General features: G+C 42.5%; 1 protein-coding gene across 4 annotated transcripts in view; it reads left to right on the top strand.

Annotated features, from left to right (window-relative positions):
- Positions 1 to 23491, top strand: part of EEFSEC (eukaryotic elongation factor, selenocysteine-tRNA specific) — a 199124-nt gene that overhangs the window by 87496 nt on the left and 88137 nt on the right. The gene's annotated exons all lie outside the window — the stretch shown is intronic.

Genomic DNA, 23491 nt, shown 5'->3' with positions numbered 1-23491 from the left:
CCGCTGACTACTTGGGCGGGCTGTGGAGACATGGCTTTCTGGCCAAATTAAACGCCATTCTTAATCGATTGCATTAAGGCTGTTCTCCACCCTGGCACTTCAAGTGCAGAACGTGGGGACCTGCAAGAGACTTCAAAATAACCTGCCACTTAGGGCTTTTGTTTTTAAAAACTCCCCAGGGACACGGATTCTCTGGCCTTGGTATAGTATCACTGCTAGCCTGCTTTTGCAGATTTTGCCAGCAAAACCCTTCTAAGTTTAGCTGCAACCTGCATTGGTCAGAAAGTACTTTCAACAGTATAATTTATGCTTGTTTCGGGAATGAAATAAGCTATACTGGCAAAAGTACTTCCGTGCTTGTATGATTTTTTTCTATGCTACGGCTTTTGCTGCCATAGAAATTTTACCAGAAATCATTTCCTTAATTACCTATGCTATGCCAACAAAAGTTCCTGGTGTAGACCTGGCCTAATTCTTGATGTAAAAAAAGGTTTTTTTGAGTGAGCCACTGTCGCTTATGATTTGCTTGTGAGTGTCTCCAATAATATATTATTTCTTCATATTGTTGCCAAGTCCCCTGTACTAAAAATGCTTCCTCATTTCAAGCCATGTAAGTGCACCCAGACATCTCTTGTTATGGGTAGCTTATATAAATACCTGCAACAGATATGTCTCAAAATCTAGCTGGAATATTCAGTGGTCTTGCTGCTACATTTGGATGGGCAGTCTGTTTTGAGCATTGGTTTGCTCTGAACTATCAAAAACCAGAGAAAACGATATTTTTGTTGAAAAGAGGACTGTTTCAACTGAGGAAAAGTTCAGAGATACACGATGGCAGCTGCAGTGAGATCTCTTATATGCAGTGACCCAAAGAGAGAGGTACTAATGATTCAGTAGCTCTGTGAGGGTGCAAGTTTTCAGTTGATTGTTGCTGCCTTTCATTGCTTTTCCTTTAAAAAGTCACTTTCTGATATGAAAGTTTCTTTCAGCCTAATTGGCAGAGTGAGCTCATCTAGTTGGGTGTCCTTAGTTTTATACTTCATCTTACATATATACATATGTCTGCCTTTGTAGAATGTTTGTTGTGCCAGACACTTTTTCTGAATAATTTTAATATTAAAATGGTACATGAAATTACAACACGTGAAATGTACCAAAAGAGAAATGGTGATGCATTTTGCATTATTGTTCAAGAATGTAACCCATATTAATGTAATGTTGAACTTCTCTAATCCAGCACCCTGGGCACCTGACCAATGCCAAACCAGAGAATTTGCCGAACCATGGGAAGTCAGTATTGTCTAGCAGCATTCCCAATACTTCTGCTGCCTACTGGGCTCTTAGAAGACTTTTAGGAATATATTAGAGCTAAATAACAGCACAGAACACTGAGAGCCAGGATTGGTGGCTGAAACAAACTTTATGGGATCACAGGAAACTTGGCCACACCCATAACTGGACATCCAGCTAACTAAAATCATGCAGGACCAGTGAGTGCTGGACAAGAGAGGTTCAACCTGTATAAGCAAAGGGAAATAAACTGTTTAGGATTGTAATAGCTATTGACAATGGGATAAAAATTGCAAGTAGTTCTTTTTAAGCATGGAATGGCACCTCAAAAGATATGGTGGAAACTCCATCACTTTTGTCCAGGGTAGTTTTAAATATCCAGAGAACTAGAAACTGTACAGACTAAGTTGTTTAAGTGCATTGTTTAAGTGATGGACTAGGTCAGAAATGCCCCAAAAGACCATCTGATATATTTTAGTGGCCTTCGTGGCATATGTGGATTCTGTGTAATCTTAGCTTTCACTGGGGGGGGGGGGGGGGGAACCACTGGCCCTCTATGTTGTGAGTGTATAACTGATACAGTGTTGTAGATCTGAGTCTTTAGGTTTAGACAGCCTGAAGCAATGTTTCTGGGAGATGTCAACTCTCCCTCCCACAGTCCCTTTGGAATGTTAACATAGAAGCATAATTATGATACTTGAAATGTCAGTGTTAGCAATTTCACTACTGATCATTGAATTCTTCAATAGGGAATGGTTGTGATGCCCACTGGATGGAAAGTTGGGAGTTGCTGCAAGGAAGGAAATACAGAGGAAAGAACAGAGACAATACAAGAAGGGAAGGGAGAGAAACAAATTATTTCTTGTTATAACAAGGCACAGAGTATTAGTCTACATAAACCAACTTTAAAGCTCCACCTAATAGTGCCACTCCATATCTGTTGTTCTTCCTTAAGCTTCATGTTGCTCTCTCCACCCCTCCCACTCTCTCCTGTGTTGGTGCTTTCGACTTCATGTACCCATTGATAGTCTCTCACACAATGACCATCATGACTTCTTCAAGGTAGCCCCTGAATAATGGAATTAACTCCCTGAGTCTATTTGTATACCCCTACCCTGTCTGCCTTTTAGTCCCTCTTAAAGACCCACTTTTGCTATGCTAGCTGTAATGAATCAAATTGCTTTGCATGCAAATTTTATCTAGATTTGCCAACTGTTTTCCCATTGCCCCAGGCCTGTTTCTGCTTCTTCATTTTTATAACTCATTGGAGTGGGGACCAACCTTAAGTATTTGAAAGTGCCTAGTGCACTGGAGGTGCTATTGTATATAACTCCCTCATATTTTGGCCATATTCTACTCTTAAGCTGTATGCAAACCTTTCTCTGCCATCAGTGAGAGTTCTGTTGTGGAGGGCTGCTAAATGAATATCTTGGTCCGCCAACAAAAATGGAATTTGACTCCTGCTTCAGAATGAGATTTTTTTTCCCATTTCTGATTTGTTTTGATTCTATGATACATTGTATTCTCTGATCAATTTAATTCTAAATATCTTCTATCCATCTCCGTAACATGAAAAAGAAAGAAGCATTTTATTTTAATATAAAAACTTTGTTATATTGGAAAACAGGACAGTTTTTGTTTTAAGAAACCAACTTACTGTCTTGCTCAGAACATTGAATATATAAACTTTGATTTGTTTGAATCTTGGTCAGATTGAGGCTTAAAAACAAATCAACAGGATTATGAGAGAGGTGCGGATGAAAGAACACTCTTCTGATGACTGTTTAGAGATTTAGGCAAGTAGAGGATGTGTTAAGATACTAGTGTGGAGCTGCACATGTAGCATTTGTGTATGGCTCCTGTAATGGGCAGACTGTTTATGTTGTGCAACATAGCATGAAGAATTTATTTTACACTCGAATTAATTTTTAAGGACCCCCTCCCTCTCAACCATATAATGTAACATTGGATGCAATGAAATCATAACTCTTTACAGGGAGGGGAAGGCCAGGAGAGGGATGATCATTTTAGTAAATTAAAAAGACCTATGAAAACAACAGAGAGGATTTTTTTGTTCCAATCAAGTCAATACAGTTACACAGCCTGACATTGTTAGGTGAACCTTTATGATCTCATAGCCTACTGTAGGTTCTTGTGTGGTAGACTGCTTTCAGTAAAAGTGTGGGCACTGAGTTGACTACACAAATTCATAGCAGCTGTCACAGTTTAGCTGTGGTGCAGTTTGGTCAAGACCCCCTGAACTTTTTATTTTGGGCTAATCCAGAAAATGTATGCATTTTCATCTTTTAGGTCTGTTAATTAGGTGTCGAGTGTTGGGTCGGTTGGTGTCAAGCTGTAAAGCACAAACATAGAAGAGACAATAATTGGGGAAGTGAAATGTTTATTGTTTGATATATGAAAGCCATCATCTAAACAATTCCCTTCCTAAATCTTTGGGAGAACCTCGGTCATATAAACCTGGCAGAATAAAAATGTTTAACAAATATACATCAGTTTAAAAATGGTTCAGTGTTGCTGTATTTTGTAAAAGGGCCAACTGTATTAATAAACTTGGTGCATGTGTATCCCCTTGTCCATCTGTTTGTAGAGTAATAAAAATAAAAACACTAATTGATAGGGGCAGTAAGCATGTACCCGTGGGTTGTTTAAGAGGAGAGGAGATTTGTCTAGTTGTTTTCTAATCCTTTAGTGTAATAAGAATATGTTTTTCTGCCAGGATTTTTCTTTCATTCTGACTTGGGTTTATAATGACATTTGGAGAGATTGTCAGTTGGAGGGATGCAGAGCCAGAGCAAAAGGTCTTTTAGTCAGAGAAGAAATCTTGGGAGTTTATGAATTTTCCCCTCTTTTGTGTTCTCTCATTAATGGAAAAGGTAAAAATGGAGAATTATGTTTCAGCTTTCATACTTTTTGGTGCCTCTATTTTAGTCTTCCAGTGACAGAAAGTGCTGGGGAGTTGTGAGTAGTTTGTTTCATCTCCTTTGAAGAAAAAGTTAAATTTATAATCCCAGATCAGACCTTTCCTATAACTCATGCAACTCATCCTGTTAACTGTTTTAATATATGGCACCACTATTTCATTAAACAACATCCAGGAATAATTAGTTCAGCAACGATGCCTTGGAACAAAAGCCCTTGATTTTGTTTAACTTTATAAGTTGGTCTCTTTTGATCTGTCAGAGCACATCTGGGGCCTTTAAGAAAGCAGAAAGAAAAATATTAAATGTTTAGTAAGGCTGCTGTTGATGGTTTTCAAAGCACAGTAACCCTTTGGTACCAGGATGTAACTTAAAGGCAAAAAAGTGTGAATTTTTTTCCCCGTAAGACATCACATGCTGCTTCCCCATGGTAAATGCCGTTTTTGTTAGCAGGTGAATATTATGTTTTGGTTGTCAGCTATTTCCAGTTTCTTTATATATTGCAGTTTATTATTTCTTCTTTTCCAAGGTTATGTTGCTTTTTTCCCCCTGCCCATGTACATACAATCATGCAAAATTGCTACTGTAAGCCCAACTGTTTTTTCTGCCAGGTGTGTACATTTGTAAACTGTTTTTGTTATGTCAAGCTTTGTTCCAGTACGTCTATGTGCTTTTTAAAGTTTCATATTTGTACTGGTGGTAGGGGATAAATCCATTTGTTCTCTACTCCAGGTTCTGCTGCCTAGATTTTTTTAAAATAGCTAATTTATACCCTTTTACATTTTATGATCTAATTGTGAATATTACTGCTTACTCAGATGAAAATTTTACTTTCCAATCTAAGTCTTCAAAGTTTGGTACTTAAAAAAAAAATCATGCAGAAAAGGGCTGTAAAGGAAGATCCTGTATACCAATTTTTTTTACTTTGAAAACTAGCAGTGTTTATTGTAGAAGGTATGCAAATCCATAAATAGCTCTTGATGTCTTTTCCCCATGCTTTAAGTTAGCAAAGATACATAGCATTTGCTTTAGCTGGAATTAGCAGAAAGAACATAAGAGGTAACACCAGATAATTTGCTATATACTGTGATGTGATATAACCCTGTGATGTCCTGTGTGCATAACAACGTATTTGTATTTAATGCTGCATCATGCTGTTGTATTGTGTACTATTTATATTTTCAGTATTTTGTTAAATTGCAAACAAATTACCTCCGATAAATGTTAACGTGTATCACAGCTAATGAAGCCAACCTGATCACTCTGTAATTATTCAGAATTTTTTTTATGTATATAAAGCTTTTAATAGCAAGTTTATTTTAAAGCAGTATTAGAGGAATTTTGCACATGAAGAAGAAATATGCATAAGAACTTTGACCTGTCAAAACAGAAGTGAAAAGACCTGAAAATATTATTTTTCATTATAGGTTTTATTTTTAAATGCAGCTTTATGTTCACTCTGTGTTTGTTTTTCCTTGGTGAGCCTTTAACTCCAAGGTTATGACCTAATAATGACCTCCTCTCTCCACTCTCAACTGGTTCTGACCTACACCATTAAGTAAAAAGAAATAACCTAACAGAAGGGTAACCAGATCACTGCTACCACACCAAGGAAACAGGCAGGCTTTGGGATGCTCTTCTTTAATCTCTCTATCCACACAACCCTCATTTTAATTTGCAAAATTGAACCCAGATCGAGAGCAGTAAAGCCTGAATATGGTAAATATTCATGCCTCAGTGATCTAGAGTGGCTCCATTACATTTCAGAGATTGGGAGAATTACCTTTTGGATTATGTATATTCATGGGCTGATTTTTATTTGAGATATAATATTACTCACGTTGAGTTACATGTCACATATTCTACCTAAACCATCCTTCTTACAAAGCTTCAAATGTTGTTTACACATAAAAGTTTTACTTCTTTAGATTATAGTTTCTCCCTTTTTGATTCTTTTAAAACATTGGTAATAAACAAAAATCTTCTTTAAAGAGGAGTGAGGAAAAAATCCATGTTGAAGAGTTCTTCTTTATAAACCTTTCAACTCTGTTTGCTGTGATATATTTTTTGTACATCACTTTGAAGTCTTCAGATGAAAGTTGTTATTGTTCCAAAATTAAATCTACTTGAAAAAGAGGAATTTTGTTTCATTGGAAGAACAAAATTCCACAGGCATTATTTTCTACCCATCATTGTACGCTGGCTTTTTATTGTTTTGGAGGGAGACTTTTGGAGGCATGTGCTTGAAAACCAGTTTTGATAAATTGAGATTTAATTGGTATTAACCATTAAGCTTATTTGTAATATAGCTCTAATAAATACAGAATATGAGGTACTGTCCATACTGATAGCTCATTAAATACAATGGCTTCCTATACATTATTTTAAAAAATACTAATCTCAGCTGCTTTTATTGACATTGTAAATGATCACATCAGAGCATCCTTTTACAAAGAAATTATAGGTGATGAAAGTAGCACTGCCTATAGTTAAGGTTGCCTGCCTGACATTTTCTGTTATAAGACTCTAGACTGAAAATTTCCATGCTGGGTGTGTGCCTCCGAGTGAATTTTTTACATGTTTCAGCTGACATAGCTCAAGAGCAAGTTAAGGGAAAATGTTTTATCCATTTAAAAAAAAAATTCCTGCAACCATTTATTTAAGAAGGTCTAGTGCTTCTGTACTTGAGATCAGTAATGTGGAACTTGACAGGTGGGGAGTACCTACTTAAGAACGTGCCTTTTGCTGTCCCCATGAAAATCTGCCCAAATTTGGCCAAGCCACAAAAAATCTAAGTTTGCATGAGAGCAATAGAGAGTTAAAAACTGAGAGATGTATTCTCCAAAGATTCTGTCTGCATTGTCTTCATCCCTCCCAACTTCTACATACTGACCATACTCTGCATACCCTGTCTCCCCAAAGCGATGGAATAGGTTTCAGCATGGGTCTGCTAGGTGACAAAGCAACATCTGTCACCCTAAGCATCCCTGCTCTCAGTTCTTGTATGTCTACACTGCAGCGTTTTTCTGGAAAAACAATACTTGCGTCCACACAGCTATCGCGTTCTTTTGACAAAAAATCAAAAGAACGGAGGGGTTTTTCTGACGACAGTAAACCTCTTTCTACAAGGAAGAAGCCTTTTCTGAAAATGGTTTTTTGGAAAAAGGTGTGTGTGGATGTGGAAGAGGAAGTTCGATTTGAAAAACAAGGCCCCCAGGAAAAAAAAAACAGCTGCCCTGCTGGCCACTCGGTCCAAACTAATCACAGATCCATAGTTCCTGTCTCCTGCCACCTCTTAAAGCTGCAGGCATCTGGGACAAGCCTTGTGGCAGGAAGTTGGCCTAGAAAGCTACACCTTACCGCATGACTCTCACTGCCACCCACATTTGGAGCTATGGCCCAACCGCAAGCCCCCCTGAGACCCACCTGGCCCTCACAGGGCGCACCACCAGGGCTCCCATCATCCAGCCAGGGACACCAAACATCATGTGCCCTCCTGGTCTGGGGCAGAGATCCTGTCCCTCATGGAGCTGTGGGGTGAGGAGGACACCCTGCAGATCTCCGCTCCCAGAGGCGAAATGCCAACATCTACAGCTGGATGGCCAATGCTCTGGCTGCGACAAGCCACCCCCCACCCACACATTAGAACAGGTCCGGAGCAAAGGTCAAAGAGCTCTGGCAGGGCTACGTGAGGGCCAGGGAGTGCAGCTCTCACTCTGGGGAAGGACCCCACTCCTGCCCCTAATACCAGGAGCTCCACCAAATCCTGGGTCATGGTGAAACCCCTTCTCCACCTGGGGTGGGGGACTTGGAACTAGAGATGCCTATTGTCACCTGCCTAGAGCTCCCTGCTGACGACGACGACGAGCTGCAGGAGGAAGAGGAGATGGCCAACACAGTCACCCTCACTCTCGAGCCGATACCCCAGGGCCTAGAGATCTCCCAGGCATCCTCTGAGGGCGGGGAGGAATCTTCAGGTAAATACACTGTTTGTCACATACACAGGGCGGGGAAGCAGGTGCACTGGGGATGGGATGCGATCGCTGCTCAGCCTGGACATTGTGCTGCAGTCCGTGCATGTGAAAGTACATGCTGCGCCAGTTTGTGCCATGTGGCCTCAGGAGGCAACTCCTGAGCATCCCCAGGTTCCTGCTCAGTCTCTGGGGAGGCCACACACACACATCTGACCCCTGTTGGGGGGACACCTTCCCGCTACCAGCCACTGCTGGAAGCAGGGTGGGCATAAGGGCGCATGCATGACCCCACACAGACCGAAGAGTGCCGCACACATTACACGGGCATGCTTGCATGTGCTTGGCCCCACCTGCTCCTGCAGACAGTGTTGCCAGGCTCAGGTGTGTGTGTGGGCCCCATGGAAGGTCAAGCTGCTCCAGGCCCCTCTCCTGCCCTTGGGATTATAGTGTGGCCCGACACTTGCCTTGCCCGCTTGTCTGGCGGGGGGAGAGGGAGCAGGAAGCATAGTCCCTTGGGCGCTTCGGTGCCCCTGTGAGGCAGGGCCCACTGTGCAGGCTATACATGGCTTTGCTCCCGGGACCTCTCTGTCCTCAGTCCCAAAGACTGTTGCTCGCAGCTCACAGAAGAGGGCACAGCCTCAGGGACAGTGTCTGCATGGATGACTGACTGCCTCTTCCTCTTTTTTTTCTCCATAGCCGGACTAGCCGTCGCTATGGGGCGATCCACGCCATCGGAGGCTGCTTCCTGACCCCGGGGAGCTGCAAGTGCAGGAGGGTCCATGACGACCTCATGAGGGAGCATGTGGCCGTCCTGTGTGTCATGCAGCAAACCCTGGCCCAGAAGATCTGGGATGATGCAAAGAGGTGGACCTGCATGTAGGACCAGCTTGTGCAGCAGGGCAACATTTATGCCATCATCTGAGAAATGATGGTGCTCCTGTCCCTGCTCCTGCCCTCCAGCTATACCTTTGCCCCCTCCCTATGCTCCCCCTGCAATATCTGACTCTGCTCCAGCCCCCCCTTCCCGTCCACCTCTTTGTCCCAGGCCACATCCATCCCTGAGGTCGCCGAGGTCCCCAGACCTGAGGCGGCAATTCCAGTCCTAAGCTCCACCTTGTCCCTTCCCCATGCACGTTCTCAGCCCTCTTCCACCCTCCCCGGTTACTTTTCTGAAAAAAAAAAAAAAAAATACAAAGGTTTTGTTTTTCAACCCAAAACTGGTGTTTTTATTGAGAGTACAAGGAAGGAGGGAAGGGATGGGTTGTGCTGGGAAAGGCATAGGAGTGCAAGGCACAGGCCCCTAGTGGGGAGGCCCTGGGGAGAGTTACTGGGGTCCTTGAGAAAAACTCGCTCTCAGGCCCTCCTAGATGTGCATACCCACCTGATGGACCTGGCGGATTGCAACTGTGCACAGCTGCTTGAAGGCCCTTCCTTCCCGGCTGGCCTCTCTCCCCACCCAGTTAGGAAGGCTTCCCCCTTCCTCTCCGTGATGTTGTGGAGAACGCAACAGGTTGAGACCATGTCGGGGATGTTGTGTTTCCCCACGTCAAGGCAGGTCAGGAGGCACCTGGGCCATCCCTTCAGGTACCGAAGATGCATTCAACCTGCATTCGGACCTGGCTGAGGTGCGCATTGAATTGGTCCCGGCTTTCAGCTTCTCAAAGGAGAACTCAGTATTAACTGATACTTTCCATGATTTTATCTATATGTTCTTTGCCTCAGTTTTCCATATATAATATGGATATAATATCACCTCACTTCACTGGTGGTGCGAAAGTTAATTTATTAGCGCTTGTAAAGAATACATATAGAATGCTGAAGATAAAAGGTAATACTGAGTAGCTGCCCATTCAGTGAGCACTGTCCATTCTGTGTACTGAATGAGGCAGTGGGTCCGCTGGGAAAAAAACGTGATCATGTAATTAAAGACTGTATTATAATGTCTGCACACAGTGAGTAAATTAAAGTTGTAATTCTGTAATTCTGGCATTTCCTAATTTTTGAGTGTGTGGCTTCGCAATCTGAACATCTTAATGTAGTTTTTATTAAATATGTATTTAAACCTGTTTAGCACTGTGTGTACAAAGATGTGGGAAGTGTGAATACTGCATATAACTACAATAAATAGAAACTACACCATTAAAGTGGAGTAGCATTGAAGTGAGATCAGGGACATGCCTTTTGATTACTGGACAGCCAGAGTTTATAATGTAATTTTAGCTAATTCTTTAATGCAGTGTGGTCTATTAGCTGTTATATCCCATTGTTGCAATTTGGGCAGTCAGGATCTGAGACATCTGATCAAAAGAAGGGAATTCCCTAAAATACTTTCTGGCATAGGGTTACACTGACAGCACTGCAATCAGTGTGACTCTACTTAAGACTAGAAACTTCCCTTCTTATTTCTGCACGTTTACCTATAATTTAGAAGGGGCAGGCAACATTTTATCCACATTTATATTCTCCACCGTGTCCACACGTGTTAGTTGGAGACAAAGTAAGCATTAATAAGGTGTATCAGCACAATCATAATGGCTGCCTCTCCAATTTGTAGTAGGTCCCATATGCTGTTTTGCCTTGATTATCTGAGAAGAGATGTTTTTCTCTGATGTAGTTCTGGGACAAGAGGTTATATCACCTAGTTGTTGTACTATAAAATAGTGTTGTCAACTCTCGTGATTTTAGTGCAAGTAATTCACTTATCTTGAATCACTAATCAGTTGTATTGTAAGGATGTTCAATAACGATTAAGTTACTAGACGAGTAGTCGATGGAATTTCCATTCACTACTCGACTAGTGGATAGGCACTTCTGCATTCCTCCTTTGAAATGTACAAAAGCCCCAGCAGACTCCACTGGGAACTCCCTAGTTAACCCTGGGCTCCAAGTGGCATATCCCCGGAACCCAGGATCCCCAGCTGACCCTGTGCTCTGCGTGCTACGCTGGAGCCCGGGGTCAGCTGGGTACTCCCCAGCATACTTTGGGTTCTGCAGAAATGCCACAGGGAACCCAGGATCAGCTATGGAGTTCCCAGCTGACCCCAGGCTACATGTAGCACTAACACTTTTTGAAACGCCACAGCGGCATTTCAAAGGGACAGCACTGCACAGCTGATCCCGGGCTCTGTGTGGTGCTGTCCCTTTGAAACGCCATTGCAGCATTTCAAAGAGGCAGTGACACACAGAGCACAGGGTACAGGCTCCGTGTGGTGCTGCCACTTTGAAGTACCCTCTCTTTCCCCCCACTTTGCTTCGTCTGTCTTAGAGGCAGCATCATAGGTGTGCGCAGCACATTTCATTAGGGTGTGCACCCAAAGAATTTTTTTAAAATGTACTTTGACCCCCATTAGCCACACCCCTGACTCCCATTAGCCACGCCTCTGCAGGTAACACTCTCGGTGCAATATGGACACATGACCAGAGGTAAAAGGTGTCATGTGACCCCCCCCCCCCCCCCAGGACTCTTCCCACCATTCTCCTACCAATAGGGATTAGTTTGGCCACCACCAACCCCCCTCATGCAACTATCCTGCAATTGCATTAACCCAATGTGTGTGACATTAACTCGGGGGGCAGAGAGGCTGTGGGTGAAGTGTTCCCTCTAAGAGTTTCCTCCCATGAGCAGAATAAATTTAGTGTTGTGCACCAGTACTGAGTTTGTGGCTTGTTTGGATGTGCCACTGTGGCATCCAAGTTATTAATAAATATCTTATAAACCTCTACCTTTTCCCTCTGCTGCCCTGTCTCCTCCCTTTGCTCCATCACCTCCCCTGGTGCCTGCTGCCCTTCCTCCTCCTCTCCCCACCCCTCACTCACCTCTGCTGTCCTGACTCCTGCCCTTCTTACTGCCCTCAGCATTCCTGAGTCCTGCTTGTTGTGCTTAAAAGAAGCACCCGGGATCTTTTTCAGAAGGACACGGCAACATGCCACATTTATTGAACATACATAGATAAGTCAATATTTATCATATGCACGTGACCAGAGCTCGCTGAACCACGGCGAGCCCTGCTCGCCAGCCGTGCTGTCCGGCAATCTGTGCACGTGCAGATCGTTTTGCCATGCGCAGATCGCCCGAACCCAGCTCTTCCGGATGACAATCTACTCGCCACGGGAGAGTAGATTGTATAATTTGTCGAGCCTTGCATGTGACACGTCACACTCATGCACTCTCACACAAGTACATCCCGTCTTGTTACCAAAAGTTGCTCCCCCAACTGCACTGGCCAGGTGAGTTAGATGGGGGAGAGGTGGAGCCGGGCTTCTGCCAATCCGGATTGGTTCTCCCATGTTGACAAGACCAAAACTTGGGGTCCCTCTGCAAGATGCCTCCTATTTATCCCTCTCATGCAGCCAATTAGTCAGCATCTTGCCTTTCTTAATGCTGCTTCAAAGAGAGTTCTTCCAAGGGCAGGCAGTTGCTGCTTGACTCCCAAGGTGTCTGTATGTCCAGTCTTCTTAATGAACTCACTTTACAGGTATTGTCTTAGATTTGGCTCCCAGACCTTCTCCACCCTTGCAACTGCTGCTGGAGGTGCTTACCTTTCATTCTCCATTCACACCTCATTCATTTCAACAGTACAAGGAGGGGGAATCAAGTAGTCGACTTGACTATCTGATACATACTTGCTTATCGGCTAGTCAACTAGTCTTTAACATCCTTTGTGTATTGTATGGTTGTGAGAATCTCAGCTTTTGCTGGGGGTGCCAGTTTTTTTTATTTGAACTTGGAAATCTCAACAACAGAAGGAAAATAAGAACCCAATTTTCATTTAAAAAAAATCATGTTTAAGCCAACCTCATGATTTTTTGGATGTGTTGGCTAAGTCACTCATGAATTCATGCTCTAGTTTTCCCTTGATCTCTTCAACCAAGAACTGTTAGAGTTATGATAGAAATGTAGCCATGTTAGTCTGGGGTAGTTGAAGCAAAATGCAGGACAATGTAGCACTTTAAAGACTAACAAGATGGTTTATTAGATGATGAGCTTTCGTGGGCCAGACCCACTTCCTCAGATCAAATAGTGGAAGAAAGGATACAATTAAAAAAAATGAACAAATATGAAAAGGACAAATCACATTGCAGAACAGGAGGAGGATGCGGGGGGGGGGGGGGGGGAAGGAAGGAAGGTAAGTGTCTGTGAATTGATGATATTAGAGGTAGGGAGAGTGGGATGTTTGTGAGTTAATGGTATTAGAGGTGATAATTGGGGAAACTATCTTGGTAATGGGTGAGAGAGTTCAAATGTTTAAGTCCTTGTTGGAAAGTGTCGAATTTTAACATGAATGACAGTTCAGAGGATTCCCTTTCAAGTGCAGATGTAAAAGGTCTTTGTAGCAGAATGCAGGTGGTTAAGTCATTGAGAGAGTGTCCTTTCTGGTTAAAATGGCAAGAAACTGTTTTCTCTTTGTGATCTTGTCTGATATCTGTTTTGTGGGCATTAATCCTTTGGCGAAGTGTCTGAGATGTTTGTCCAATGTACATAGCAGACGGACACTTTCGGCACATGATAGCATAGATTATATTTCTGGATGCGCAGGAATATGTGTTCTTGATCTTATAACTCACTTGGTTAGGTCCAATAATGGTATCAGCAGAATGAATATGTGGACAAAGCTGGCAACGGGGTTTGTTGCAAGGGAAGGTACCAGGGTTGGTATTAGTGTGGTATGTCCTGTGGTGGTTGGTAAGAATCATCTTGAGGTTAGGTGGTTGTCTATAGGAGACTATGGGTCTGTCTCCCAGAGCCTCTTTGAGTATGGTATCCTGTTCCAATATAGGCTGTAGTTTATTGATAATGTGTTGGACAGGTTTAAGTTGGGGGTTGTAGGTGATGACAAGTGGTGTTCTATTGTTGGTTTTCTTGGGTCTGTCTTGAAGTAGATGGTTTCTAGGTATTCGTCTGGCTCTTTCAATTTGCTTTTTTATTTCTCTGGGTGGGTAGTTGAGGTTTATAAATGCTTGGTAGAGATCCTGAAGCTTCTGGTCTCTGTCAGTGGGATTAGAGCAGATGCGGTTGTATCGAAGGGCTTGGCTATAGACGATGGATCGTGTGGTGTGTTCTGGATGGGAGCTGGATGCATGTAGGTAACTGTATGAGTCGGTGGGTTTTCTGTAGAGAGTGGTGTCTAATTTTCCATTGTTGATTTGTACATCCTCTTTTGTGGATCTGTAGAAGTTTTCTCTGATATCCATAAATTATCACGTCTGTTCCCAAAGGAAAGAAACTTGTGTATCTTAGGTTTAGAGAAGGATTTAGAAAATGATCTGGTTAAAAATAGGTATACAGAGTGAGCTCCTAAGATATGCACTTTCTTGATCAATGAAAGAGAGATATACACAGCTGTTGCCTCCCCTCCCTCTGCCAGGTAACAATTATTTACACTGGATTTGATAATAAAAGTGATTGCACATAACAGATCAAAGTAAGTTAGTATAAGTAAGCAAGCTAAAACAAAGCAAAACACTCCAGCTAAGCCAAATACACTAGGATACATTATTACAAACCATAATTTATCACCCTAGCTCTTATTTCAGGTAAATTCCTTTTCAGGCCAGAGCTGATCTTTATTCTGACCTGGGTCTAGCAGCTTCTTTCCACCCATGTCCTTAAGAGTTCTGTTTCCATGTATCCTCTTGGGGTGGGGAGCAAGCAGTTTGTGAAGCCAACTGAAGATAATCATTGTTTGCTTCCCATTCCTTATGTAAAATTTCCCCAAGTCAGGAAGTCTTTGTTCAATCCCCACCCCACATCTTTGTGGAAAAGTGCAAAATTCAAGATGGATTTCAGCATCAGATGGCATAGTCACATGTCTTTGTAGGACCAACCATAATTCAGGCTTACAGGAAAAACAAGACTATTTACAGATCATTTTCTTGAGCACTAGGCATTTAAGTTCCTGAAGTACTGTTAATGGCCTTTATTAGCACATTTAGATATATAAATGGGCTTATCCTTCATAATTCTAAATTTATATATAAGAATCATATGTGCACACAAATAGAATATACATATTCAGCGGATTACAAGCATTTCAGTGACATTTTGCATAAAGCATTTTCAAGTTATGCATATTCATATTCTAGAACACATGTCCATAAAAAATGTGGGGGTCCAACTTCATGGTATTGCTCTAGTTCCAGCAACTGGTGCTCTAGGCACAGGCTTTTAGTGCCTGATCTTTACTCTAGCCTGGGTTGGAGCCCAGTGTATTAAATTGGTATCTTCTTTTTGTAGTTTTTAACTCTTGTGTATAGGAACTTTAAGTATGTTTATATCCCAGTGATTTTTATCTATATATTAGTATTTATTATTTACTGTATTGTCTGTAGTTCCACCCTGTGTTACAGGAAGGTTGGCTTGCTCTATCTGTAGTTTCAGTCACAGCTCTGGGAGGTAGCAGGATGCTGTGGTTCTTATCTAGAGAGGCTAAGAGCTATGACATATGGAACACTGATAACTTAATGAAAGTTGGATAAATAAAGGAAAAGAAGCTCTGACATATCAGGGGAAAAAGTCATTAGTGGATATTTTTTATCCTGTTTCCTATTAGTCTCTAGTTAAAGTGCTTTGAAAATCTTAGTGGGCTTTTTCTTTGGTCTTCAAAAACAGGTTATTTTCTTATATTGAACACATTTGTTTATCTTAAGGGCTGAATAGTTTGGGTGATTTTAATGTCTCTGCCATGCATTTTTTTTATTTACATGTGAATACATGGGTTTCCTCCAGTCTTAACCCCTTTTATAAGCTTCTACATAAAGCTTTAGAAACGTTAATGGGATAATCTAAATTTAAAAATAATAAAAAACCCTTTCTTTGTAAGGGATGTAAGACTTCAACACATGCCCCTGTTAATTTACAAAGTGAGAGATACGATCAGCCCCTCTGTGCCACCATTTAGAAACTAAATGTGAATGACCTTATGAGCTGAGTTTATAGTAACAATTATAATGGTATCCAAGTTGGCCATGTTTACAGATATTGTTTGCATGCAGCAAAGGCTAACTTTAAAGTTACACCCAATATTGTTCCTTTTCTTTTGTTATTACCTATCCAGAATTCCAGGGGAGAAGATTAAAATAACTTTTTGTTTATTGGATTTATCAAACTCTCCTTTTTGCTCTGTCTGTTTTCATAGCTACTGTCATGGAGAACATGAGATTGAAGTTGCTTAAAAGCGTGCCATGCTTTTTGTAAAGGTTCAAAGTTGGGAATAGAAAAACAAATAAAATCCCAAACAAATTCTATTGATATTTCCAAAAATTGGCTGCAGTTTAGCTTTCAAAATTGTATTTCTCAAGACTTTCAAACTCTTAGATGCTGGATAAAATGCATGATGCAGTCTCCTTTATAGAAAGATGGACTGGATGCTCTAATAAAGGGCTTCTCAATACACAGCCAGTGGGCCACATGCGGCCCGCAGCCCGTTTGTTTGCAGCCCGCGATGCAGTTTGGATTTACGTGGGGTTCAACACACAGCCCATGTGTGGGAGCCAAAACAAAAAAGTCGTCAGTATAATGGTGTTATGTTGACATGCGTTTTAGTAGTTTAATTTCTGGACTGTCAGTGTTCATTAAGAGTGCTGTCATACAGGTGGAAATTGGGTAAATATTGCATTTTATTAATATCAGCAGAACTGACTAAATGGGGCCTGTATATTGTGTAGTCTTGTCTTAATCTTTGTATTCATGCCCGTCAGTCTGAAGAACGTTATTTGCATGTATATGCAACCACACTTAAGTTGCGGCCCTCGGCATGTGCTGTAAGTATCATTGTGGCCCCTGGGGCTTCAAAAGTTGAGTAGCCCTGCTCTAATAGATCTTTTCCTTCCATAATTTCTGGGGTAATAAAGCTTATCACAATATGTAAAAATCTAGAGCTATGTCATATATACTGGAGATTTCTTATGTAGAGAAACTGAATATCCATAAGAGAAACAAAATCTCCATCTTACGTCCCTATCATGTCTTTCTCAGGGCTTGTCTACACTATGAGAGAAAGTCAGATTTATTAAGGTCGATGTTTAGCACCCATTTTCGTAAAGTTGAAGGTGCATGTCCCCACTTCTGTGCAAGAATTTGATGTAGTTCTGAGTAGTGCATCCCCAATAGAGTGGCTGCTGTCAACTTTGAGAGTAAAGCACCTTGGATAGTTATTCCACAGTTTGTGCCATCCATTGCATTCTGGGTTATGCTCTTGGTGCACTCTGGGACCAGAACTGTTCAAAGGGTGATTCTGGGTACATGTGGTCAGCGTTCCTTAGTAGGGATCTTAGCAACTAGTTGGCTAACTGTTTAACGGATATGCAATTGCTTATCGGCTAATGGTCCCGGTTAACTGCAAACTGTCCCCTTTCACCAGCATGATCTGTATTTTAAACTCAGACAGGCAGGTTGGCTCAGTCCCAGCCCATCAGTATGATTTTTAATATCAGCGTCCACATCAGTATGATTTTTAAATGAAGAATACTCAAGGGAGCTGTCCAAGGGGCAGCCTGGGAGTGGGTCTGGGAGCTGGCAGTGCACTGGCTGCTGGCCCCGCTTCCGGAGGGGAGTTTTTACTAAGCTGGCTCTTCATCTCCACGTTCCTGCCCTAGTTCCAGACCCCCCCATGCCTCTGGCCCCCTGCTCTGAAAGGACCTGAGCAACACTGGATAAGTGTGTGTGTGTGTGTGTGTGTGTGTGTGTAAGTGTAAAGCTACTATAGTGTCAGTGGTCCCCAACCTTTCGTGGCGGCTGGGCACCCAGGTGCCGCATGCTTGGCGCAGGGACCGCCCACGCGCCTGGAGCCAGCACTGCGCATGTGCTGCGCACCGGGGGTAGGGGCCGCCCAGGGCCGGCACCGCGCATGTGCCACGTGCCCGGGGCAGGGGCCGCTCATGCACCCTGGGCCAGTGCCGCGTGCCCAGGGCAGGGGCCGCCCACGCGCCCCGTGCTCAGGGCCGGTACCATGCATGTGCTGTGTGCCAGAGGCGGGGCTAGCCCAGATGTTTTGACAGGTGCACATAAATGCCCCGGCGGGTGCTATGGCGCCCACGGGCACCGTGTTGGGGACCACTGGTTTATGTACACAAATAAAAATAGTAATTTTCCATGACTGCAATTTTTATTTTGTATTTTTTCTGTACTATTTGGAATCCTCTGTAAGATACTTCTGATGCTGAACTTGTTAGAGAGTTTCTATAAGACTGAAAAAACCCAAAATTACTTCTCTCCGTGATCTTTAAAATATTTGTTGTTTTTTTTAAAAAGTCGGATGTTAAAAATTTGAATGTTCATCATAAAACAGTAAAGAAAATTCTAATGTATCATGGCTTCATTCAGTGCATAAATTTGTGTAGCTGTGATATGATTCTCTTTACAAGTTTCAATTGCTATTTATGCATCCAGGAACATAGGAAATGATAGAGATAGAAGAGTGCCTGGTGAGCTTTTAAGTCCGTTTGCTCTGTCAACTGCTGTAATAGACAAAAAAGCGATCATGTGGCACTTTAAAGACTAACAAAATAGTTTATTAGATGATGAGCTTTCGTGGGGCAGACCCACTTCTTCAGAGCATATTCTGAAAGTGAATAGGCATGATCATTTTATAACCGAGTGATACAATGAAAGAAGGTAAAAAAATTACATAGAACAGAAGGTGGGGGTGAGGAAGGGAAGAGACAAGGAAGGAGGAAATTGCTTATTGTAAGAGTCAATTAAGTGGCTAATCGGGGTCACTATGAATATCAAAAGGTGGGGAGACTGTCTTTGTAATGTGTAAGATAATTATCATCTTTATTAAGGCCCATTCGCAACGTGTTGAATTTTAGCATAAATAAAAGTTCTGAGGTCTCCCTTTGTTAACCGGGTGTAAAAGTCTTTGTTGTAAGATGCATGTTGTCAGGTCTTTAAGGCTCTGTCTACACTACGAGTTTTCTCCGCAAAGATTCGCTATCTCATTTGCATATTTTCTGCCAATCCGTTGTTGCGCTGGGGTTTTTGTGCAAAAAGCAACAGTGAGGATGTTTTCTTTTTGCGCAAAAAAACCTTTTTCCGCAAGATCTTTATGCCCCAAAAAAGGAGGCATACTGATCTTGCGGAAAAAGGGTTTTTTGTGGAAAAAGGGGTTTATGCGCAAAAAGAAAACGCCCCCCCCCCCCCCCGCCCGTGCTCCTGCCTCTGTATCAGAGGCAACAACGCAGGGCAGCAGCAGCCCCTGTCCGCAGGGACCCCAAGCTCCCTATGGACAGAGGCTGTTCTGACATCCCACCTGTCCTCCTCTTCTCGCCCCTGCACTGCTGCCTCTCTGTCAGAGGTGGCAGTGTTGTGGGGGGAAGGCAGCTTTTAAGCTGGTTCCTCCCAGCACCAGGTTCCACTTGTCCCCTGCGCTGCTGCCTCTGTGGGAGGCAGTGGGGGAAGAAGAGGGCTAGGTGGCTCCATGGGACCAGTATGCATGCATGCACCGGTTCCTCCTCCCTCCCCCTGGCTGCCTCTGATATAGAGACAGCAAGGGGGGAGTGCATGCAGTTTGGATTAACCGATAAGACGAGGCTTAACGGTTAATTGTTTAAACGACTATACGTTAATATCCAGTACAATACACATCACTTAAGGTCACTAGCCTTTTTAATGAATGGGTTTTTCTCTTATATTTATACTCCCAAGCATAGATGTGACATTTGATTTGAAAAGGGCTGCAACAATACCGTTCTAGTCTGAAAAGGGCCATGTCTTTTGTTTTTGATTAGGAGCCAGGCATCCAGTGCACACAAACAATATTAATCTTTGGGCAGCTTGGAAATAGCCTTTCTGTGTATGAATGAGAGTCCAACCAAGAGTGAGAGGAAACACAATTTAGGTGTTTCCCGATGACTTGTGTTGACTATATTTTTTTCTGTTTTATTTTGTTTAAAAGGGAATAGTTTCCTAATATCGCTTTTTTCCACTCATGACTGATCTGTTTTAATAGGGTTCTTATTTCCTAGCCATTGAAGATTGTGATCGGACAAAATTAGGGCTGTAGGATTTACATCTCCATTATTTTTGGTATGAGTTTCTACTGTTCCCCTTGTTCTCTATGAGAGTCATTCTTCCTTCTCCTCTGCAATATTCCCAACTTCCTTACTTTACTCAGCACTTTCCAGTAGAAGTTAACAGTTAATAAGGACACCAAACAAGATTAACTGCCAGTCTGCTGAGATTCAAACCCTGCCTATTGAATGGGGGCTTAGAAGGATTGAGTTGTTTAGTTCACTAACTTTATTAACTGATGGAGCCTTGGGGCTGATGAGGAATTGTTTCTGTTTTCCTTTTGGTTTTGGAAAATCCCCTCACAGTTAGCATTACCTGTTTGCTCAAATGAAAAAAAAAGTGACCTTTTTAATGGAGCAGTATAGATGAGCCATAAGACTGATTGATTCTGATAGTGGCTAGACAGACACTTTGTATATATTTTAAATGCAGGAATGAATTCTCGGTGTTACTGCACAGTTTGGGGCGTTGTCTGGAAGATTTTTGCTATCTGAGTGGTTGTATGGAAGTAGTTTTCACCTGTTCCTCTCTTGATTTCCCATTTAGTATTTGTGCTACTTGTTCTTTCCTAAAGGGAGTACTTTAAATTTGTCCTTATTGAATTTCATCCTGTTTATTTTATACCATTTCTCCAGTTTGTCCAGATAATTTTGAATTATTGGAAGACTTACCTGGCATTGCCTGGGTCCTTCAGGGCAGGGGGCTAGCAGTGTGTGAGGTGCAGGAGTGAGGGCAGGGCCATGGGGATGTGGGGGGAGGGCTCAGGGCAGGAGGCCAGGGTCACGGGATGTGCAGGAGTCAGGGCAGGGAGTGAGGAGGGGCTCAGGGCAGGGAACGGGAGTGGATGCCAGCTTCTCTCTGGGGGTGATCCAGGTACTGTGCACCCTTCCTTCTAGCTTGTGTCCAGGAGGGGGCTGTGCACCTTACCTTCTAGCTTCTCTCGGGGTAGGTTGGGGCTGCACACCCTGTCTGCCCAGCTGGAGTGGGAACGCAAGAGGCTGGCACTCCTTGGGCTGTGCAGCACAGCCGGGGATCTGTGCAGGCCAGTGCTCCCTGGAATGGGTGGGGCTGGCACATAGGCCAGCCCTGGTGATGCTTTCAGGCCCAGTACAATCTGATTCCTTTCTTCTCCCCACCCATCAATTGGGACTTTCTCCCACCCCAAATCTAGCAAGGCTTTCTGCCTCCCGGGCTTTCTCTCACCCCCCCCCCCCCCCCAGTCAAGTGGGGATTTCTCCCCTCCCCATCTGGTGGGGATTTCTCCTCCCCCCCCCCCCCCAGGTTTTCTCTCCTCTCCCACCCCCAGTTCAGCGGGGATTTCCCCCCTCGTCCCCCAACACTGTGGCCAAGGGCCAGGAGGGAGGGGTTTGGTTCTCCAATCAGTTTTGCACTCATAATAGGTCCATCTACATTGGATTTTCCTAGTTCATGAGAAGGCCATGTGAGACAATATCATAAGCTGTACTGAATTCAAGATATACCAGGTCTACCTCTTCCCACCCCACAACCCATCCACAAGCCTTGTTACCCTGTCAAAAAGGCTATTAAGTTGGTTTGAAGCAATTTTTACTTGACAAATCCATGCTAACTTATGTCTCACCTTATCATCTTCTAGATATTTTTTTAATTATTTGTTCCATTATCCTTCTGGGTTAAGTCTATAATTTCCTTGTTTGTCCTTATTTCCCTTTTAATAGATTGGTACTGTATTTACCTTTTTCTGGTCTTCTGGAATCTCTCACATTTCATGAGTTTTTGAAGATATTTGCTGATGGCTCAGATACCTCCTTAGTCAACTCCTTGAATATTCTAGGATGCATTTCATCAGGCCCAGATGACTTGAAGTTATCTAATTTGTCAGTAATTTTTAACTTATTTTCATATTTTAGCCTCAGATTCTACCTCATTATTACTGGCATTCATTAGGTTAGACATCCAGTCACCACCAACCACCTTGGTGAAAACTGAAACAAAGCCATTAAGCCACCTCTGCCATTTCCATATTTTCTGTCCCCCCCTCATTAAATAATGGTCCTACCCTGTCCTGGGTCTTCCTCTTGCTCCTAATGTATTTTGTCAAATGTTTTCTTGTTACCCTTTATGTCTCTAGCTAGCTTGATCTCATTTTGTGTCTTGTCCTTTCTAATTTTGTCCCTACATACGTATGTTGATTGTTTAATTCATCCTTTGTAATTTGATCTAGTTTCCACTTTTTGTAGGTCTCTCCTTTGATTTTTAGATCGATGATCATCTGGCTGAGCCAGGCTGGTCTCTGGCCATACTTTCTATCTTTGCTATGCAGTGGGATAGTTTGCTCTTGTGCCCGTAATAATATTTCTTTGAAAAATTGCCAACTCCTTTAACTGTTTTTCCCCTTGGACTTGTTTCCCATGAGATCTAACATATTAGTTCCCTGAGTTTTGCTAAAGTCTGCCTTCTTGAAATCCATTTGTCTTTGTTTTGGTGTTCTCCCAACTACCAATCCTTAGAATCAGGAACTCCTTATAATTTCATGAACACTTTCACTGAAGCTGCCTCAACCCCAGTAGCTTTCTATACCATCTGAAATAAAAAAAGTATAAAAATGAAACATACCGTAATCAAGTATGGGAATTTGAGGACATTAGAGAGAAAGTATTGGGTAGTGCTTCATGTATGGAATAGAGTCAGAACAAGTGACCGGTTTTCCAAATTCTGATAAGATCCACAGTCACTTGTTTTCCATTTTGAACTCTGTTGTTGGCCTGTCATCACTTTAGGCAAAACAAATAACCTGTCTCTGCTTCAGTTTCTCCAACTATCAAATGGATGTAATAATACTGCATCCAGGCTATGAAGAATGATGAGTCTTTATTAAAGCAGACATGCATACATGTTAATATAAGATACTAATGCAAATTGCTTTAGCTGCACAGGGTTCAAGAACAGTCCGTGTGTGTTAGATTAAATGTTAATATTTAAAACTATACATGTGACTCATTTGAATTGCTTTGCAGTTAGTCCAGCTGAATGTATATTTTTATTTCAAACTGGCTTGTGATTTTGTATATTGTAATGCATGAATGTATAGATGAATATGTATTATTAGATAAATTAGACAATATGTTTGGCACTGTGCTTTTATTGTTTGTATTGTGGTGGCAACTTCTAAGACCTCATTGTGTTTGACTATGCAAAGACATAGTAAGTGAGGGCCCCTGTCCCCAGATATCTAGCAATAATAAATGAGTGTGAGGAAGCAAGCATTAGGTGGGTAAGGGGAGAATAGGGTAAGGAAA

Source organism: Pelodiscus sinensis, chromosome 11 (assembly GCF_052426305.1).
Source record: "Pelodiscus sinensis isolate ZL-2025 chromosome 11, ASM5242630v1, whole genome shotgun sequence".
In the NCBI taxonomy this organism is placed as follows: Eukaryota; Metazoa; Chordata; order Testudines; family Trionychidae; genus Pelodiscus; species Pelodiscus sinensis.
The sequence above is the reverse complement of the archived record's forward strand: the minus strand, read 5'-3'. Positions and strand labels throughout refer to the sequence as shown.